Source organism: Chlamydotis macqueenii, chromosome 4, assembly GCF_036417535.1.
Source record: "Chlamydotis macqueenii isolate bChlMac1 chromosome 4, bChlMac1.mat, whole genome shotgun sequence".
Classification (NCBI taxonomy): Eukaryota; Metazoa; Chordata; class Aves; order Otidiformes; family Otididae; genus Chlamydotis; species Chlamydotis macqueenii.
Window position 1 is genome coordinate 5,432,545 of NC_141559.1, and position 18,451 is coordinate 5,450,995.

An 18,451-nucleotide genomic window follows, 5' to 3' on the forward strand; every position below is an offset into this window, starting at 1 on the left:
CAGTAGCTCGTGGCTAGTTAGACGTGGTTGGCCTCCTTCGCAGAAGGGCCCGGGGGCCTCCTTTCCCAATTCTCAGAACTCCTTAGGCGATGCTCGCCTCGTTCCCTTCCTCCACCGCTGCGCTGAGTGAAGCTTGACCTGCAGTGCCCAGCCCCAGGGGGACAAGCGTTTCTCACTGTGCGCACACCAGCACAGGAAGTGTAGCACGGGGAAGTGTGGCTGCCCTGACGACTGTTTGTACACAAACCGTCAGAAAAACAGACTCGCGGAGCAGAGGATCAGAGAAATGCTGCAAGATGTTCCTGAAATGGGACCCTCGTGCTGCTCCCTCCAGTGCCCGTGGAGATTCTGCATGAGCCGAAGGCCGGGGGTGATGCTGGTGCGAACCCTTGAGCCATTCCAGCTTAAAACAGAATTTGACTCCAGACAGCTCACAGGAAAATATTTTTCTTCTCCCGTCACAGGACATAAACAAGACGTGGAAGCCTCACGCTTTGCAAAAGGAAAGAGAAACCAGAGTGACTCCAGCAGCTATACAATATGCAGTAGGTATTCGGGGGCTGCCTCCCGCAGGATTAGCTGTACAAATCCCTTTTCCCCTTTGCAGATCTGCCCTCGTGGTCTGTGCTCGTTCTGCAAACTCGTGTATAAATGAATAAATAAGAGGGACAGCGTTAAGTAACAGAGGAACTCTCATGTTAGTGTGGTGTTGCATGTATCATCCAGATGGAAAGTATCTGTCTAGGCAAATCTGGGAGTTATGCAAGCTCAGAATTCCTGAATAAACATTCCTTTCCAACATCATTGAACAGTTTGCAATGCCTGCTGAAAATACACGCACACACACACACACACACACACAGGAAAAATAAACCCCACTCTACTCCAGAATGTAAGAGACGTAAATATTAGCAGTGTGTTGGAGGAGAGAAGCTATAAATGTGAGAGCACAGAGCGCTGTCATTAGCATGTGCACACTGGACCATTAGTTGCCCGAATGAGCCAGGGAGGATACCTGGTACTCATTCCTGGTCTCGGCAAAGGTGGAGAAGCCTCCGTTATTTTTTTGCTTGATTATCTGCTGGCTGATTCCCTGCACGGGGCACAGAGCTGTTTGTTTCCACTTTTTCAGAGCTGTTTGTTTCCACTGTACTCAGATGAGGAGAGGGAATGAAAACAAAGCAGGAAAGATGAGCTATCCCGGTGCAAACCATCACAGAATAAAAATAAATCCATCTTGGCGAAAAAAGGACAACAGAAAGCAGTGAACTTCCGCTCTGCCCGGGGAGCCGCTGCTGGCTCAGAGCAGCACTGAGGGATAACTTGGGCTGGGATTTTAGCGCAACTCTAGAGTTGTAGTGACCCTTTTTGGTCTTCTCAGGAAACACCGGCCCAACTAGAGAGACAGGAATGAAGTAGGCGGGAACACTCCCTGGAGAACCCTGCATCCCATAAAAAGGACAACACATTTCTGTATAGTATGTGAAAAAAAAACAAAACATAAGCACGTATGAAACACGGCGTGGTCCCACAGCCACCCAGTTTGTGACAATTTTATTACTGACTCTAGGGGAAAAGGATCAAACCCCTTCTAGGGTGCATCCAAACAGAAACATAACTTGTGTTCTGTTTGGGGTTATACTGGTTTAAAAGTGACCGATGTGTACCTGCCTACCTGATCTTGTGTTCTGTTTGGGGTTATACTGGTTTAAAAGTGACCGATGTGTACCTACCTACCTGACCTCTCTGGGGCTGGAAAGGAGAATGAGAACGTTATGCTGTGAACTCAGTTCGGTCTTCCTAGGCCTAGGAGAGAAAGAGAGAACAATTGGGAGGAAAAATGATGAAATTACTGCTTATACCACTGTTTGGGGGAAATTATGTAAATATTTATGCAAAGACAGCTTTGCAGGGCCGGCAAGCTGCAGCAGGACTCCCCTTGACAGCGTGCTCAAGCCGCTGTTGGATCAACAGCCTGAAAAGCAGATGTGCCAATTTCCTGCATTTGATGATGATGGGTCCTAATTACGCCAGAGCTGTGGCAATGTCCTTTCTTATGTATGACTCCTAATTTTGTTTCATGAAGTCATCTGTGCAACGTTCTTCCGGCTTGCAGTCGTGGTCGAGTGACGGTCACGAAGAGCTTTGTGCTCAGCAGCAGCAGCAGACGGCACCTCAAACCGCTGAGCCTGCTTCGCACCGGGGGTTCGGGCACCGCCGGGCACCGCGCAGACCACACACAGCTCCCATTCGCCATCGGCATCATCGTCACAGCCAAGCATTAAATCCATGCCCGTACGAGCTGTACAGACCCCTGAGGTCCTGTGTGGCTCCCTAAAGGTGTGATCAAGCTTTCGCCTGACTCATAGCCAGGGACACGTCACGCTCGCAGCCCGTCACCCGCAGCTCCGAGTGGGAATACGGCGTGCCGAAGCACCTTGCCTGTGCGCTGACCAGACGTAACTCATTTACGGTCCGAGCAAAAGCCCAGTGGGCTTTGGGTCTGTTCCTCAGCGTTCCTTGCCCCTTGAAGGGTGTAGTGCCTGGGGAGAGGGGAGGTGTTGGCTGGCAGGACAGGTCAGCAGGGAAGTGGGAACTTCGCGGAGACTAACACTTGGAGAGGCTGCTGGTTTGGGAGAGCTGGGGGGGGATTTTCCACTGTGCTTTTTCACCAGGGGAGATTTATTTGGTGGCAGTGTTGCTGGTGCTTTTTTCAACAACTTTTCATGGTTGCCCTGTTTTTCTTGGAGAGCGGCATCATTTCTTTCCATGTTTTTTCTCAGTTTATTTGGAATTTTTTCTTTCTCCTTTTTTCCATCTATACTTTGAGGACTTCCCCAATTTTGGAGTTTGCCAGTGGAGCATTTATTTATCTTATTTATTTACATAGGGGCTTTTATACATTTTGTAGTGGCTTTTGGAGTGGGGGCTGCTTTTTGCACCTTTTTTCTTACACGAGGCTTTGAGGAAGTGCCTTGGGGTTTTGGCATTATTTTTAAACTTTTTCTCCTCCCTTTCTCCCACAGCAGCTCTTTGCGGGATCTGGTCGTTCATCTTTCTGTGCGGGTTCTGCTTTCCTTAGGCCAGGGTGACGGCTCTGGGTGGGTTCTGGGGCCACCTGCAGCTGACAGCAGCTGTTCAGCGTTCCCTGACTGAGGGTCTGTGATTATAAAGGCTGAGCCCTGGCAGCCCCCTCTCTTTGGCTGGGTATGACCTGGGGTTGTGCTGCTGTTTGGAGAGGGAGTTGTGCTCCCAGAGCTCAGTGCTGAGATGGTCTGGAGGTTTGCTGAGCAGGGGGGAGTAGAAATAGTGCTTCTGGAGGACCAAGGCTGTGTAGTGGGGCTTGGTGGCCAGCAGACTGCTGGCCATCCCATGGAGGGCACAGTGCTGGCTGAGGGGTGGTTGTGGTGTGGCCTGGGGGAGCCCTGCAGAGGAAAGAGCTGGAGGAGGAGGGGATGGGGCTGCGCAGCACCAGGAGAGGCAGATGAGAAGGTGCCAGACCTTTTGTGGAGTTTTTGTGGAGAGCTGCCTGCAGGTAAGAGTGGGGGCACCTGGGAGGAGGGATGGTGGAATGCGGTGCTGCCTTGAGGGGTGGACGGGGGCTGCAGCACAGAGCAGGTTGGCAGCTTGTGCCACCCAGCTGCTGGAGAAGAGCTCCTCCTCTGCTTTCTGGTCTGAGTGGGCACTACCCCGATAGCAAGGGAGGGCAGAAGCCCTGCGGGGCGAGGCTCTGGGTGCTGAGCATGCAGGGTGGGGTGATGGCTGCTGGAGAGGCCTTGGGAGGAATGAAATAGCTCTGAGGGATGCTCGCCTTAAAGCTTAGGAGCAGGTCCTCGTGGTGCAGCAACTGCAGGAGGAGCGGAGCCTCCACGTGTCCCTTTTGGTCCAGGACAGTGTGTAGGCACCTGAGAGGTGGAGGGAGTGCTGTGCTGGATGGATATGGGGTCTCCAGGAGCAGGAAGGGGAGAGGGCTTGTCCTCTGCACGCCGGAGAGATGGGAAGGTGTGGAGCTGGGACTGGGCGAGGGGCTGTTGGTGTGCCTGAGGCTGGGTTGGGAGAGCAGAACTGCACTGGGCAGTGGCAGCAGGAGATAGGGAAGCCTTGTCATCACAAAGCCAGCTGAGTACTAGGGCAGGGCACCGCAGAGAGGTGCAGTCTGCACCCTTGAAGGGTTTTCAGGCCTGACTGGTCAAAGCCCTGAGCTTTGGTCTGGACTTGGTGTTTGCCATGCTCTGGGCAGGAGGTTGGACCGTCTGAGGTAGTTTCTCACCTGATTGACTGGGGGACTGTCCATCTTTGGTTTAAAGATACTATGTGATTTCAACATGCAGACATTAAACTTGATTGTGCTCCTGTTTTCTGCTGCCTGGCGTAATTTCAAGTTGCTGAAAAATTTTCAACCAAAATGCTAACTCCAGTCAAACCTTGTAGAGGATGTGGTGGTTGAAAACCCAAATTTATGAAGTAGCCTGGTGATTCTCGCACAGTCAGTCGTGTTGTTCTGTCTGCTGCCAGAGACTGCCGGGCAGGAAGAGCGCTTGTGGCGTGTTTGCCAGCTGAGTCACGGCCCTGCCAGGTGATTTACCAGCCGAGCCGCGTGGGTACCTTGGGCGTGTGTCAGTCTTACGTGCCCTGTTCCTGTGAGCAGTTCCCCACCGCCTGGATGATAAGTGGTTTTTTGTGCGTGGGTGTGACTGTACTGGCCTTGAGATAGGAGAGAGGTAGCTGTGATGTGTGTTCACTGACTGATGCTTAAATTTGCATGACTCTGCAGTACCCTTTCCTCAATTTCTGAACACTTTCCAAGAAGTTAAACTTGTACTGTATGGTGAGCAGTACTGGTGTCCTGTTTTGTGTAATGCAAGAGTTAATCCTTCTCTTTCTTCCTCTGCTTGGGCAGTTAGGATAGCTAGAGGTGGAGCAGTGTTGTCTGAGATTGCCGATTTCATTTCAGGCAGTGCTGTGGCAGAGCAGTACATACAATTCCCTCCCACGAACAGGGAGGGTAGTGCCTCTTCGCCCAGAGATGAGCAGATGAAGCAGCTTTGTAAGGGTTGCATGGGTTCAGTGCCTTGGAGATGGTAACTCTGTGAAGGGAGGCCAATGCAGAATGCACCTCTGTGGTCAGACTTGACAGGTTGTAGAAGGTGGCAGACTTAGTGTGGTGGTTTAACCCCAGCTGGCAATTAAGCCTCACACAGCTGCTCACTCACTCCCCCAGCTCGGTGGGATGAGGGAGAGATTCAGATGGTACAAGTGAGAACTCATAGGTTGAGATCAAGACAGTTTAGTAGGTAAGGTAAAAGCCGTGCACGCAAGCTAAGCAAAACACGGAATTAATTCACTATTTCCCATCGGCAGGCAGGTGTCCAGCCATCTCCAGGAAAGCAGGGCTCCATCGCACGTAACGGTTACCTGGGAAGACGTGTGCCATCACTCTGAACGTACTCCCCTTTCCTTCTTCTCCCAGCTTTAGCAGCTGAGCCTGACGTCCTGTGGTATGGAACATCCCTTAGGTCAGCTGGGGTCCCTCCCAACTCCCTGTGCACCCCCGGCCTGCTGGCTGGTGGGGTGGGGTGAGAGATAGAAAAGGCCTTGACTCTGTGCGAGCACTGCTTCACAATAACGAAAACATCCCTGTGCTATCAGCACTGTTTCCAGCACAAATCCAAAACATAGCCCCACACCAGCTATGAGGAAAATTAGCTCTATCCCAGCCAAAAGCAGAACACTTATCAGTGGGTTTGGGGAACACTTACAGGTGTTGTATATTCACAGGAAAAGAGCCAGGATGCTGATCTGTCATCCTGATGTAGCAGTATTTTAGTATTAATGTTGAATTCTTGTGGTCTCTTGGCTGAAAAAAAAACATCATAAATTAAAGTTTTGTTCAGCAAAGCTGAACAAGAAGCAAAATCGCTCATGGTGCCAAGGATGACCCCCCTCAGTGTGCCTCTCCAGTGTTTCTGGAAAAGCACGGCTGACCTTGTGGTGGAGGCTCAAAGGCTGATTGCAGGGGAAGGCTTGATAATGCAAAGCCCACCACTGCTTCCTGCGCGGTACCCAGCAGCTATCCACTGGCTTGATGTTCAACTTTCCACCTGTGGACAGTGACTTGGTTTCTGCTATTCCTTTGCTGCCTGGGAGGTTCAGAAGGCAGTGCCCAAGGAGGCCTGATCTCTCTCGGCTTTTCTGTAGTGGCAGTGTCCTCTCACTTGCAGGGGATGGACACCCCCGTTGTTAGACCTCTGTTTCCTTGGTGATGTCCCACACACAGCTCCTGTGTGGATTTGTCTTCTGCAGAACTGCTGCTGTGAGGACTCTGCAGTGCCTCAGCACCAGCATCTCTTCTTGTACAGACTCCAGTGGCACCTGCCAGCTCTCCCTCTGACCGCTCCAAAAGCCTTGGTGCGGTCAGGCAGTGCGGGTGGAGGCTCGTGCTTATTCTCCTGACCTGCATTTGCCCTGGCTAGTTTCAGAAGTGCCCCTGACTTTCTACATGGAAGCAGCTTTTTCTTTTCATCACAAGATCATCATAGCAGAAGACACTTGTTGTGGAGCACGTTCGAGTGGAGCTTCACTCCCTGCTGGGGATGTGTAAACAAGATATGGTATAATTCACAGCTAACTCATTTCCGGAGTCGGAGACGGCGATGAGTCAGTGTGCGTTCACGTCGGCAGCTCACAGACATGTCACCTAGACATAGGCAGAGCTGCCTTGCAGCGCAGAGCAGCTGTGGTGCATATACCCCTTAGCAGTTCCCTGCCAGTGCTGTCCCATCTCCCCTGCTCTGTAGCACTTACTCGTTTTTCTGCTTGCTCATTTAGGCTTTCATGCTCCTGACCTGGTGAGAACCACTGGAACCAGCTGCACCTCAGGGAGCAAGTCGGAGTCACTGTGGAGTTGGAAAGGTACTTGGTGCACACAGAGCAGAACTGGGAGATGCTATTGCCTGGGGCAACATTTGACATCATTTCATTGAACCTGACTTGTTGTAGATGGTAAATATCCATGGTGAGTTAGTCTTTGTGGGTAATGGAGACAGTCCACTTGACCTAATGTAGGTGTCAGCCTCTGGATGGGTTGAATCATTTCTGCAGACAGTAGTGCCTAAGATGTAGAGCTCATTGTTAGACATCAGCAAGAGATCTGTGTTCAGTGATGTGACTGCCACCTGTGGAAATCACACAGCTCATGGTTGGTCCTGACAGACACAAACTCACACTTTGTGTCCCACTGCAGCGTTCTTGTCTGTGAAGCCGCTCCGCAGCGGTGTTGAGGAGCCCAGCTGTACCAGGAGCGGCACAGCGGCAGCAATAGCTATTCCAGTGCCTGCTGTGCACAGCACATTTCATCCCGGTAGATTCACAAGCACCTTGCGGACACAAAGTGGAAGGCTGGCTGTAGACAGGAGTTGCAAGGAAAGGACAGCTACTCTGAGCTTGTGTCCTGGTTCTGGCCAGGACAGCGTTAATTTTCACCTGGGCTAAGAGAGGAACTGGCGGTGGTGGCTCCCATGGGTGGGGTGCCCAGCTGGGATAGTTTACCCAAATTAGCCCAAGGGCTGTTCCGTCCCATGGGACACCATGCTCAGTGTATAAGTGAGGAGGGTGCTGAGGGGAGTTTGCTGCTACTCAAGAGGAAACGGGGTGTCAGGGTTTGCTGTGAGTTATTATACTGTATTTGTTTTCCATCTGTTCTGTTTTCTTCTGTTATTTCTTTTAAATTTACTTTTGTTTCATCTCAACCCACAAGCTTTACTGCATTTTGTTTACCAGTTCTCCTCTCCATCCCACTGGAGGGTGGGGGCAGTGAGTGAGAGACTGGGTAGGTTGGTCCTGAGCGGGGCTACGCTACGACAGCTTGAAACGTGGGAACTGCCTATCCGCTCCGCAGGTCCTTATCTGCCAGAAGTAAGGAATAACCCCCATAAACCACGTCCTGTAAATGAAACCCTACCTATCTCTACTCTCATGTGCCGTGTCACAGGAACCTCGATGAAGGGCAGTGAAAGACACAGCTGAGTTGTCAGCAGGGAGTCATCACCTTGCTGCGTACCCTGTTGCAAATTATTTGTGTGCCCTGTCAAAAAAATCAGCCTCCTTCTGCCCTTCTTCTCCTGAGACAGGGCTGGCTGAGCACCGCACCCCCTTTTCCAGGCAGGGCAAGTGGCAGGGATGCAGGATGAGCCTCTGGATGTGCCGGTTAGGAGCCAGTTGCAGTAAGGAAGCTGAGCGGGGCTGCTGCTGTAGCACACGTTGCCTCAGGAATTGACAGGGACGCAGTGCTGAGAGATGGGAGTCATCTGCAGAGGGACAGCTGGGGTGGGCATACACTTGCAGGGCTGTGCAATCACAGCTGTGAAACTAATTCCTTATAGCTAAGGTGGCAAACTTGGCTTGTTAGTATTGACTAGTCCAGTTTTACCAATACCTGTGTCTCCCAGTGTGGTCATTGGGGTAAAAAAGAGTGTGTGTGCACGTGTGTAGGTGCGGCACGTAACGCCGGATCCTGGCAGCACGAGGGAGCTGGGTCCGTACAGCATCCTGAGTACTTGGGTAAATCACCCAAACCACCCTGCATTTTTAACTTGAAATCAACACAGAAGTAACAGTCCCTTTCTCTGGGGCCTTGTCTTGTGCCTTTTTCCCCACTGCCGTGCCACCTTACAGAAGTGCGTGACATCTCTTTGCTGCTGTGCGTCAAGAGAAAGCCCCCCCATCTTCAGGTAAGGATTTTCAGTGCGTGAAGCAGGCAGGCTTGAATGTCTGTCTCGTTCTTTAAGTTCCCGCAATTCCTGAAGTAAGAGGTGTAAAAAAAAAAAAGTTTCTCACCTTTTGTGCTGTGGGAATTGACAGCATTCAGCATCTTATAGTAAGCGTTTCATGTCTTGCAGGATGACACGGTTACTGAATGTAGCTCATCAATGCTGTGATATAATTTAGAAGCTCATTAGAGATGGTAATCATAGTGACAGATGTTGGCGAGAAGTAGGAACTAACACAAAGAAAACTAAGGAGCTGCTTGTCACAAAGATCTTGGTTACAAAAAGATTTGGGGACAAAATTTGCTGAAATATCTAAGGATTTTGATTGCGATTTCCAAGTTTCTTTCTAGGTTTATTAGTGCCTAAATCACTTAGAAAATAGGATTGAAGCACTTTAATACTGAAAGGCCTTTTCAAGAAATTACTCTTGTAACAGAGGCACAATTTCAAATCACGTCTACTAAAATATGTTCAAGTGGGACATGCCTTTCTCTTAAGCAAGCTATGGATAGTATAGTACCTGCACGTCGAATGCAGTGGGGATGGGCCCTTTGCCGCGAGGCGGGGGAGCTGTGTCTGTGCAAGGGAGAAATCTGAGCACTTGGATTGTGCACTTAGCCAGAGCGTAGGTTGGTGGCACGCGTTCTTAACAGCAGAACTATTAACGGCTGCCAGAATTACGTTACTTGGCAAGTTACCGGAGTAAGCGTAAAATGATAAAAAGACAGATTTGGAGATGTGCGCTCTTCCTTTGTGTGACCTACTTCCCTTTGGTTGCATCACCAAGACTGAGACAGATTTCGGAGAAACACGTGGTTGCCTGGGCAGCGTTTGGCTCTCGGTTGGTAACTGCACCTCTCCCTCGAGCGGCAGATGATGACTCTGTTTGGGGGTGGGGGGGATATCCTGAGGTGGGCATGTCACGCACAGCCTGAGGGAGAAGGACGAGCAGCAGTAGTGTAGTGTGAACCGCGATGTGGAGGTCTCAAAACCAGCGTGAAGCCCTTCAGTCCGTCGTGCTGCCATGCACAGGGGTGGTTGTGACTGAGTCAAGAGAGTGAAACCATCAGCTTTTCAGCAGGAATCTAGCTCTGTGCTGACTGACCTGTGCAAGTTTCTGCAAGATGGCCGCTGAAATCTGGTTTTGCTCAGGCTGCTCACGCATCTTCCCAAGGCCGGTCCCACCGTGGCGCTGGAGACGGGGAAGCGCAGCATCGTGCTTCCTGGGCAGCTGTGCTAGCTGCCGCTGCGCGGGGTGCGGGTGGCCTCTGTGGGAATCCGACCGATCCCAGGTCTGAGAGCCGAGGTGAGGGGCTCGCGTGTGAGTGGGTGCTGAGGGAAGGAGCAGGGGTGCATGGGAAGGCTCTCTGGGGTACAGAGCCCAAGTGCTTTGGCTGTCAGGGGGGTGTGAACCCTGATTCTGGCTGCTCTCAGGTGCTCCCTGTGCCATGCCAGTGGAAATGGGGCTGTTGGCCTGCCCCGGGATGTAAAGCTGCAGGTTTCAGTCATGGAAGTAAGTTAACAAAACGGTTATGAGACTGTGCTGGCGTGTGGGCTTGCTGGGATGTGAAGTCACCCGATGAAAACAGTGCCCAATAACAAAAATTTCCTAGCAGAAAATGAGCTTTCTGTTGCTGCAGTGCTGTTCTGAGGTTTTCCATCTGCTTTACAAACAATATCTGACTGAGCCTAGCAACGCTTCTGTGAGAACAGCATCTCTAGTGACAGTTTCCAGCTGTCTAGCAGACGAGAGCACCCAGGTGCCATGGTAAACCAGGGAGTGAATAACAACCGTGCCCGTTTTACAGAGGGAGGGATGCTGTTGCGTGAAGCAAAGGGACCACCTAGTTGGAGTGTTTCACAACTGAATGTCCCTGTGTAGGCACTAAAGATGTGAGCAGGGAGAGTGATATAAGATCATGTAAACAAAAGGAATAAATCCAAAGAGTTTCATTAACTTCACCTTTGGAAATGTGGGCTAAGCCATTTTGGCCAGTGGCTCTTAAAGATCCTTAAGCTTCCCTGTTTTGAGAACCTAGCACAGCCTCATCAACGGACTAACGCGCCAGGACCAGGCTCGCGGCTCAGTGTGGCCACTTCCAGGTCTGCAGCCTCGTGCCGGCTCTCCGGGCTCTTGGTAGTCCTGCGTCGCCCTTCCGGGAGCGCGGGAGGGATCACAGCATACTGCGGGGCCCTGAACACAGTCGCAGCCTCGAGCTGGTACTGTGGCACAGATGATCTCCATCAACTGTGATGACATTAATCTAATGTATGCGTTCTCCCACAAATGTGAATACCAACAAATACAAATTCTATGCAAATAAGGTGTTTGCGCAGTATGTGCAAATGGCTGAACATCTGAGGACTCAAATATTATTTCGGAAGTTTTTCACATACGCGCCTGTTCCAAACTTGGCTGTTACAGAGCCCTTCTGTGTTCCCATGGGAACACTCAGGTGAGTGAGGGATGCGCCCGCTGCCCCCCCGCAGCGCAAAGGAGCACCCGAAGGGGAACCATCTCCTTGCTGGATCTCTCCTGCCCCAAGCCCGCAGCGCCCCGCCGCTCAGACGGACTTGCACAGGCGTCGGTGGGGAGGAAGGTGGGTGGCAAGGGTTCCTCAGAACAGGGAGCAGTACGCTCTGCCAGCTGGCACAGAGCGAGCACTGGCAGTAGCGGCAGAGATGTCGATCGTTCATTCTGCAGGAGTACAAATCGGGAATCCCTTTCCCAATCCCTCCACACTTCTCCCAGCTGTGGGGACTGCAGCCCAGGCAGCCGAAGGGGTTTGGGAGCGTCAGTGCCCCAAACAGGGCATGAGGCTTGTTCTGACAGCGCCTTGGCGAGGTAGGGAAGTCTCATCTCCTGCACAAGAGCGAGAAGGAAGCAGAGGACAGCTGGGTGGTTTGCCCAAGGCTGCTGGAAGGAAAGGAGGGAGTGAAGTTTGTTCCCCTGTGCTCCCACCCAGCACCATGAGGAATTTGGTTTGCAACTGGAAAAGAAAAAGGTAGAGAAAAGTGTGAAAGGTGCAGGAGCCTTAAGGGTAAAAACAGAATAGTCTTTTTTTTTTTTTTCTTCTCTTCTTAGCTGCTGGTGAAAGCTCAGGGACCTCAGGGGGTTTCAAAACTGAGCTGGGTCTGGTAAAACAAAAGTACACTGGATGCAGCCAGTTTCACAGGAACTTTCCAGGAATAACGGGGAGAGAAATAACCCAATAGTTCATGTAGGCAGCCAGAGGCAACGCTCCAGATGGAGGGACCAGAAATGCAGCGATGAGGACCTCAATGGAAATTGTGGGCAGAGGAGATGCAAAGCTACGTTTTTGTCAGTACAGAAATGTTGAGATAGCTCTACCCTTTTTAGGCTACTGTCGCGATGTGATCATGGATGGTGATTTAGGAGAGGGAGCAAGTCTGCTGAGGGGGGTTACATCCCACGTAAGGACTCTTCTTCCATATAAACAGGGCAGCTTTTGTGGCAGCGATAGGAAGATGGCCGATGTGAGCTCCGAATCTCCCTCTGGAGGGCTCTGCCCTGCCATGGGCCTATGGGGTGCTCAGCTGGCTGAGGAAACGGCGTTCCAGTGGAGAAGGGGAGTACCTGCCCTGTTCTGCAGTAGTGATGTTTTATTTCCTCTGATGCAGAGCTCACAGATGGGATAAAGGGAAGAGTGCAGATGTGCTAGCAGCTACGCAATACACCTTCAGCTTTCCTCTCGCCCTCCCTTCATGCCCTTAACTGTTCAGACGGTTTCAAGTGAGGACGCTCCTGGTAACTTGTGTGCCTAAAGAAAGAGTTTGTTGTCAGATAAGCGGTAGCAAGCTCTGTGGGATGAGGTCACATTTACTCTTAACATGAGCAGGCAACTATGACATGTATAGCCCCCCTCAATAAAAAACAGAGCCTCTGCCAGCGGGTTAAGAAGTAGGGGCAGCGACCCACGGGATGTTGATAAATTTTCATTCGTAGCCCATTAAATCACCAGCCTGCTCACTGCAGAGGGATTCACATGCGGTGATACAAGACTGACCTTTGCTCTGCCGTAAATGCCAGTGTACGTGAACCAGTTCCATCAGCGCGCTCTTGTTTTGGCTCCCGTCCCTTTGTGCTGTTTGTCTGACAGTGCGGCCGTGCCATTAGCGCTGCGTCTCATCAGGCGTCAGCGCGGCGCGAGCCGCCTGCCTTTCCCGGTGGCTTCCTCTCGCGCGGCAGCGTGGTGCGGCCCAGGACGGCGCGGAGGCCCTCTCGTGTATTCACGTGGTTTTCTCAGGGTTGTCCACAGCTTTAACTTTTTGGCGGTGTGGGACTGTTGGGTTTTTTGCCCACCTCATAGACTTTTTAATCTTGTGAAATATTCTGTGGTTGCTGCATTGTCGATTTTTACCACAGTAAGGGAGAAATGTGGCTTTTTTTGATAGCCAGATTGTTAGCTTGTTTGTTCTTTTATTTTTGGCTTCTTACGAGCTTTTTGCCACTTATCACTTTCTAATTGTCTCTTTTTCTAATCCGGGCACTTCTTATGCTCAAAGCCAAAATTTCTTATGTTGACCTTGTATCAGCCGCTGCCTGGAACAGACCAGAAAAGGAACCAGCCTAACCCCGGAGGTTTGCCTGGCATTGCTGCCAGCCGCAGGGGTGCCGAGCGCTGGCGGTGACAGGGATTCACGGCAGGCTGGCTGCAGACGAGGCAGGAGTGAGCTGCAGAACAACTTGACCCCTCTCGTAATTTCAGTCCTCATGTTCACTGGTGAACCGCAAGACAGAGAGGCCTTGGTGGTGACAGGGAATTTTAAAACGTTTGTTGTGAATAGCGAAGCTGAATGTTAAGTAGCAACATTTTGAAATTCTTCACATAGCAAAATCCTGGGTGAAAATGACAGGCTCTCTGCAGGTGAGGGGCACCACCAAGCAGTGCTGCCAGAGGTGGGTGAAGGCATCAGCTGCTGGTTCTCCTCCATCTGCCCATGCTGGCTGTGGTGGGAGAGCTCTGGCCATCACCGGGGAGTCTGAAGCGCTGTTGCTGACGCAGGAACACGCTACGTGAGCGTTGGGACGGACTGGTGGCAAGCGCTGCTCACCCGAAAAAGCAGGAGGCAGTGCAGGTCAGTGCTGCCCTAGCTCTGTGCTCTGACTTGGGGCACAAAGGCACCCGCACGGGTGCTGCTGGCCCTCCTGGGGACAAACCCACAGCCGTGGAGCTTCTCCTTTGTTCCTCGGCTGGTGATGGAGTTCGGCTTGCCAGCACCCATCCCAGGCCGGGTCAGAGGCCGGCAGCTGCCCTTTACCTTTGCGCACGTGTCTGATAACGCCTCTTTCCCTCACAACTATTGTTTCCTAGCGCGCGTTCCCGAAGGGTTTGTCAGCCTGCTGGCTTTGCATTAGCCCGCGTGTGGGGCCAGCCAGCCGCTTTCCCTGGGAGGTTATTCCTGGTTGAACAGACCTCACTCCGCACAACTGCGCTCGTTAAATGCGCTTTCCTTCCTCGCTTTCCTTCCACTGGTTATAACGGGCGTTCTCAGACCGGTGAAACCACGTCTGTCTTTGTTCTGATATGAGACCTTCGTGTAGATGTGCAGTCCCCCCGAAAAGTGTGTCCTGGAAAATAGATAAAATGATTTTTTTTTTCTGAATTGCCGTTTAACTTGATTTTGACAGAAAGGATGGAGGAATCGTGCACAGAAGGAAAAAAATCTTTTAAAATGAGAACTGAAGCAAATATAGTTTAGTAGTGTACTAGTTACAGAATGAACAGCATATTGTATGTGCTGTGTTAGAGGTATGTTATGAATAACAAAAGCACTGGAGCATTTACATATTTGTTTTCAGAAATCCTGGCAGTTGGATTTCACCATTCTGTGCCTCTTTGCCAGAATCACTAAACAGTGGTACATATGGCTTCTGAAGTACCATATGCCATAGAAAATGTTAGCTGATGCCTATACTGATGCGACACACTATAGTCTTTATTTAGATTTTTTTTGCAGTTTTGAACAAAGAATATTAGATCATGCAAAACATTGTGCAAGCAGCGTGTAGGAGTACATACAGTAAAACATAATACATAGCACCCAAAGAGAAGCAAAGGAAAAGGAGGAAGAAACGGTGGGATTGTGAATTAGAACGTGCACGTGCCAGGAAATGTGTCTAACGGCGTGACACGGTTTTGTTCTGCTGAGGCAGGAGATTTTCTAGTGCTTAAAAAGCAAAGAGTTAAGAGACAGAGCTCTGTGGATGTACAGATTTTGAATCGAGTCCCAGTTCTGAGAGACGTTCCTTGTTCCAAAAAGTACTTAGGCTTTAAATCTAAGTACATGCTTGAAATCCTGTGAGAGGGAAGGAGACACGTGCATGAGAGCTTTTCTGCACAGAGCCCTCATTGCGGGAGCAGCAGTAACTGTTCTCTCCCACATGGTTCTCTGAAAATAGTGACAATGAACACAATTCTGATGGCTCATGTGAGAAACACCTTGAAAATAAAATGAAATACGGTGTCAAACACAATGACCACAGAGTCCAACCTGAAATTAGAAAATAAAATCAGGCTTTTGTTTTGGCTTGAGTTTTTACAATACATTTTTCTCCCCCATCTTGGCAGCCCTGGTGATGACTGCATTCACGTGGCTGATGTCAATGGAGATGCCAGACTGCGGGGAGCCCGATGCTGGTGGTGCAGAGCGCCAGGAGCAGCTGAAGGAGCGCCAGGCCCCGTGTCCCACTGCCGCAGCTCCCCTCTGGAGCTGTGCCCCGCTCTCCCCTGACTCCTCTGCACAGAGACCACCGCCCTGTCAGCACTTAACAGGCTTAGCCTCAAGCATGGCAGTCAATCAAAGGGGATCACTCATGTATTTAAACAGAGGTATAATGTTTGGAGGTCGGGGAGAGGTACCACATCTCTAGCCCCCTGTTTGGTTCCTGCTCTTAAAACGCACACGGTTCCAGTGTCTGAGGACAGTACGTTACAGGATCCACACAGCGGTGCCAGAAGGATGTTGGTGTGGTACAGCAAGTGTTAAACCACTTAAAGAAGGAAATTGGGGAAACACTTTATAATTTCCATACATGTAGTTGGTGGAGGACAACCAACTAATCAGAGCAGAGGCAAACCCAGTGCAGAAAGAGAAGGTGGATGAGGCTCAACCCTGAACACAGCCGGAGCAGAGTGACTGCCCAGAGAGGTGGGAGCAGAAGGCTGAAAGGAGAAGGGCTTGAGGCTGAGCCTGAGCCACCGCAGACAGCTGGGCTGGGGAAATGGGGGGAGCAGCAACCATGGGCTGTGGGAAGAGTTGTCCGGTAAGCCTCGAGCAGAGCACGCGTGGGGTTCAAGACAGGCAGTGACACACTGCGGCATGCCAGCCTGGTGAGGCAAGCCTGGATGCGGGTCTGTTGGGGCGCTGCGGGAAGGGCTGTGTGGAGATTTAGTAGCAGTGGGAATGGCAGAGAGGTCAGCACTGGTGGGAACAGCCTGTAATTATTTGGCTGAAATAAGTCAAAAAGGCACTGGGAGCTACCAGTGGCCTCTGACAGCGTGAGCAGTAGGTGGAGATTGAATACAGTGAGGCTGTCACAGAAATTCATCTGTGAGGCAAAGACTGCGTGCTGCTGTGTGTAGGTAGCGTTTTACACATTGTACGAACCACTACTTGAATGGATGGATGCAAACAGAAATAGAAGTGGGAGTGGAAATCGAGGGTGGGCGGAGGGATGAGGGGAGCTTTCATTGAGCACCTGTTTGAGGTTGCTTCCTGGGATGGCTGAAAACCAAGTCCTGGCTCAAATTCAAACCTCAGTAGGTGGTTGTAATTTTCAGAGTAATAGGAGGGGAAGATGAACACCTTCACATCCATCTCATCCCGAGCTGTTTTAATTCCTTTGTCGGAATTAGGACCTTTGCAGGAGGGAAATGGGGTGTCTCTTCCCAGACGGATGATGGTAGCAGTGCGGAGCGGGTGCTCCTGGCCTCCGCACAGCTCCGAAGAGAGCGCGGTGAGTGCCCAGCCTGCCCCAGTCACGCAGCTGCCCGTTCCAGGCTGTGAACCAAGATGTCAAAACCAGCACTCAGCCCGCTAAGTCACAGGCAGGGAGGTTGTCCAGATGGCAGCGCGTAGACCTCGGCAGAGGAGGGACCACCTGAGCCGGGCTGATGACGCAGCAGATCGCTGCGGCCCGCTCCTGCGGTGCCTGGGCAGGAGGACGGTTCTGGGCTTGGTGCACTGGGCGGGGGAGAGGTGGGTGCTGCAGGCCTGCCCTGCCTCCCCTTCTGTGGGGCTCAGAAGAGCTCGCACTCAGGAAACCTGCGTCAAAGGTGCTTGGGTTTATTTCCCGAAAGACCTCACTAAAACAAGGAAGAAAACCTCTGCACAAGTCAGCTACAACGCTATCTGAAAAGGCACCTTGGCTGCCGGACCATTGGATCCCAAGCCCAGGCTCAGGGATGCAGGAGGTGTGATACTGGCACATCGATGAGTTGGATGTCTCCGACATGCAGGCTGTCTTGACATGCAGTGTCCCCTTGCTGAAGAGGCTCTGTATCCTTTTTGGGTGCAAACAAGCAGATTTTCTGAATTAGTGTCATCACCTTTCCATTTAAAAAGCATTCACTGCTGCCTGCGCTGTGGGTTGGAAAAGGGGTTAAGGCTTTTCCTTCCCAAACCTCGACCTGCCAGTACATCTCCCCTGTGCTGCAATTATTAAATGACACTTCACGACTTCATCTCCTCGTCTGCTGCATCTGCTTGCTGCTCCCATGTGCTGCCTCACTCGCATCCCAAACATCTAAATGCATTGTTTCCTCTGTTTCTCTTGCCAGCGTGGACGGAAGCCATCCCCGAAGCAGGACTGCCATTGAGCTGGCAGCAGAGGAGTGACTGGTGCTGGAGCAGCACTGCGGAGACTCTGGCAGGCCGTTTAGCAGAGAACCTTGGCTAATGAATGTCATCCACACCTAGCAGATGTGCCACTGCCTGCCATGCCAGATTTTTGACATAATACAGTGCTGCTGGACACGCGAGAGCTTGGGAAAAGCTGAGGCGTAACTTGTGCCTTCAACGCGGCGTACCATCTCGCTTGCGTTTCTACAAGAGAGAAACAAAACCCCTACGAGGGAGGGTGATGCGTTGGTGTCTCCGGCTCCTCGCCCGTGGTTTAAATCGGTGCGTAAATCATATTTGTGCTGATTTCCCTCACGTGCCAGGGGACGAAAAAAAAAAAAAATTAAAAAAAAAAAAAAAAGGACAAAAAGCCCCTCGTCCTTTTTCTGGGGGTTCCAGGCGGGCTCCAGCCGGTCCCTCCAGCACCGCTCCCGCCGTGCCCCGGCCGGGGAAGACGAGGGGCTGGGGGCTGGGCGGGGGCGCGGTCCCGTCCCCCCCCCAGCCCAGTCCGCGGCGGGAGGGGGCCGGGGCCGGCGGCGGCCGGGTTTCCTCTTTCCTCTCCTGCCCTCCATCGGGGGGAAGGGGCATTTCCCCGGCGCGGCCCGGGGGGCCGGCTCCTCCCCCCCGCCCCGTCCCGGCACTCATCCCCGAGGCGGCCTGGCCGAGGGGGGCGGTGCTTATCCCGGCGGGGTCCCGGGGCGACTGCCCACGGCCGCGGGTGGGGGGATTTTGGGGCAAACCCCTGGCTCCCGCAGCCCCCGGGCTGTTACTGCCCGGTGGTGCCTGCAGGGAGGACTGGGGCACAGACACCCCTGTCC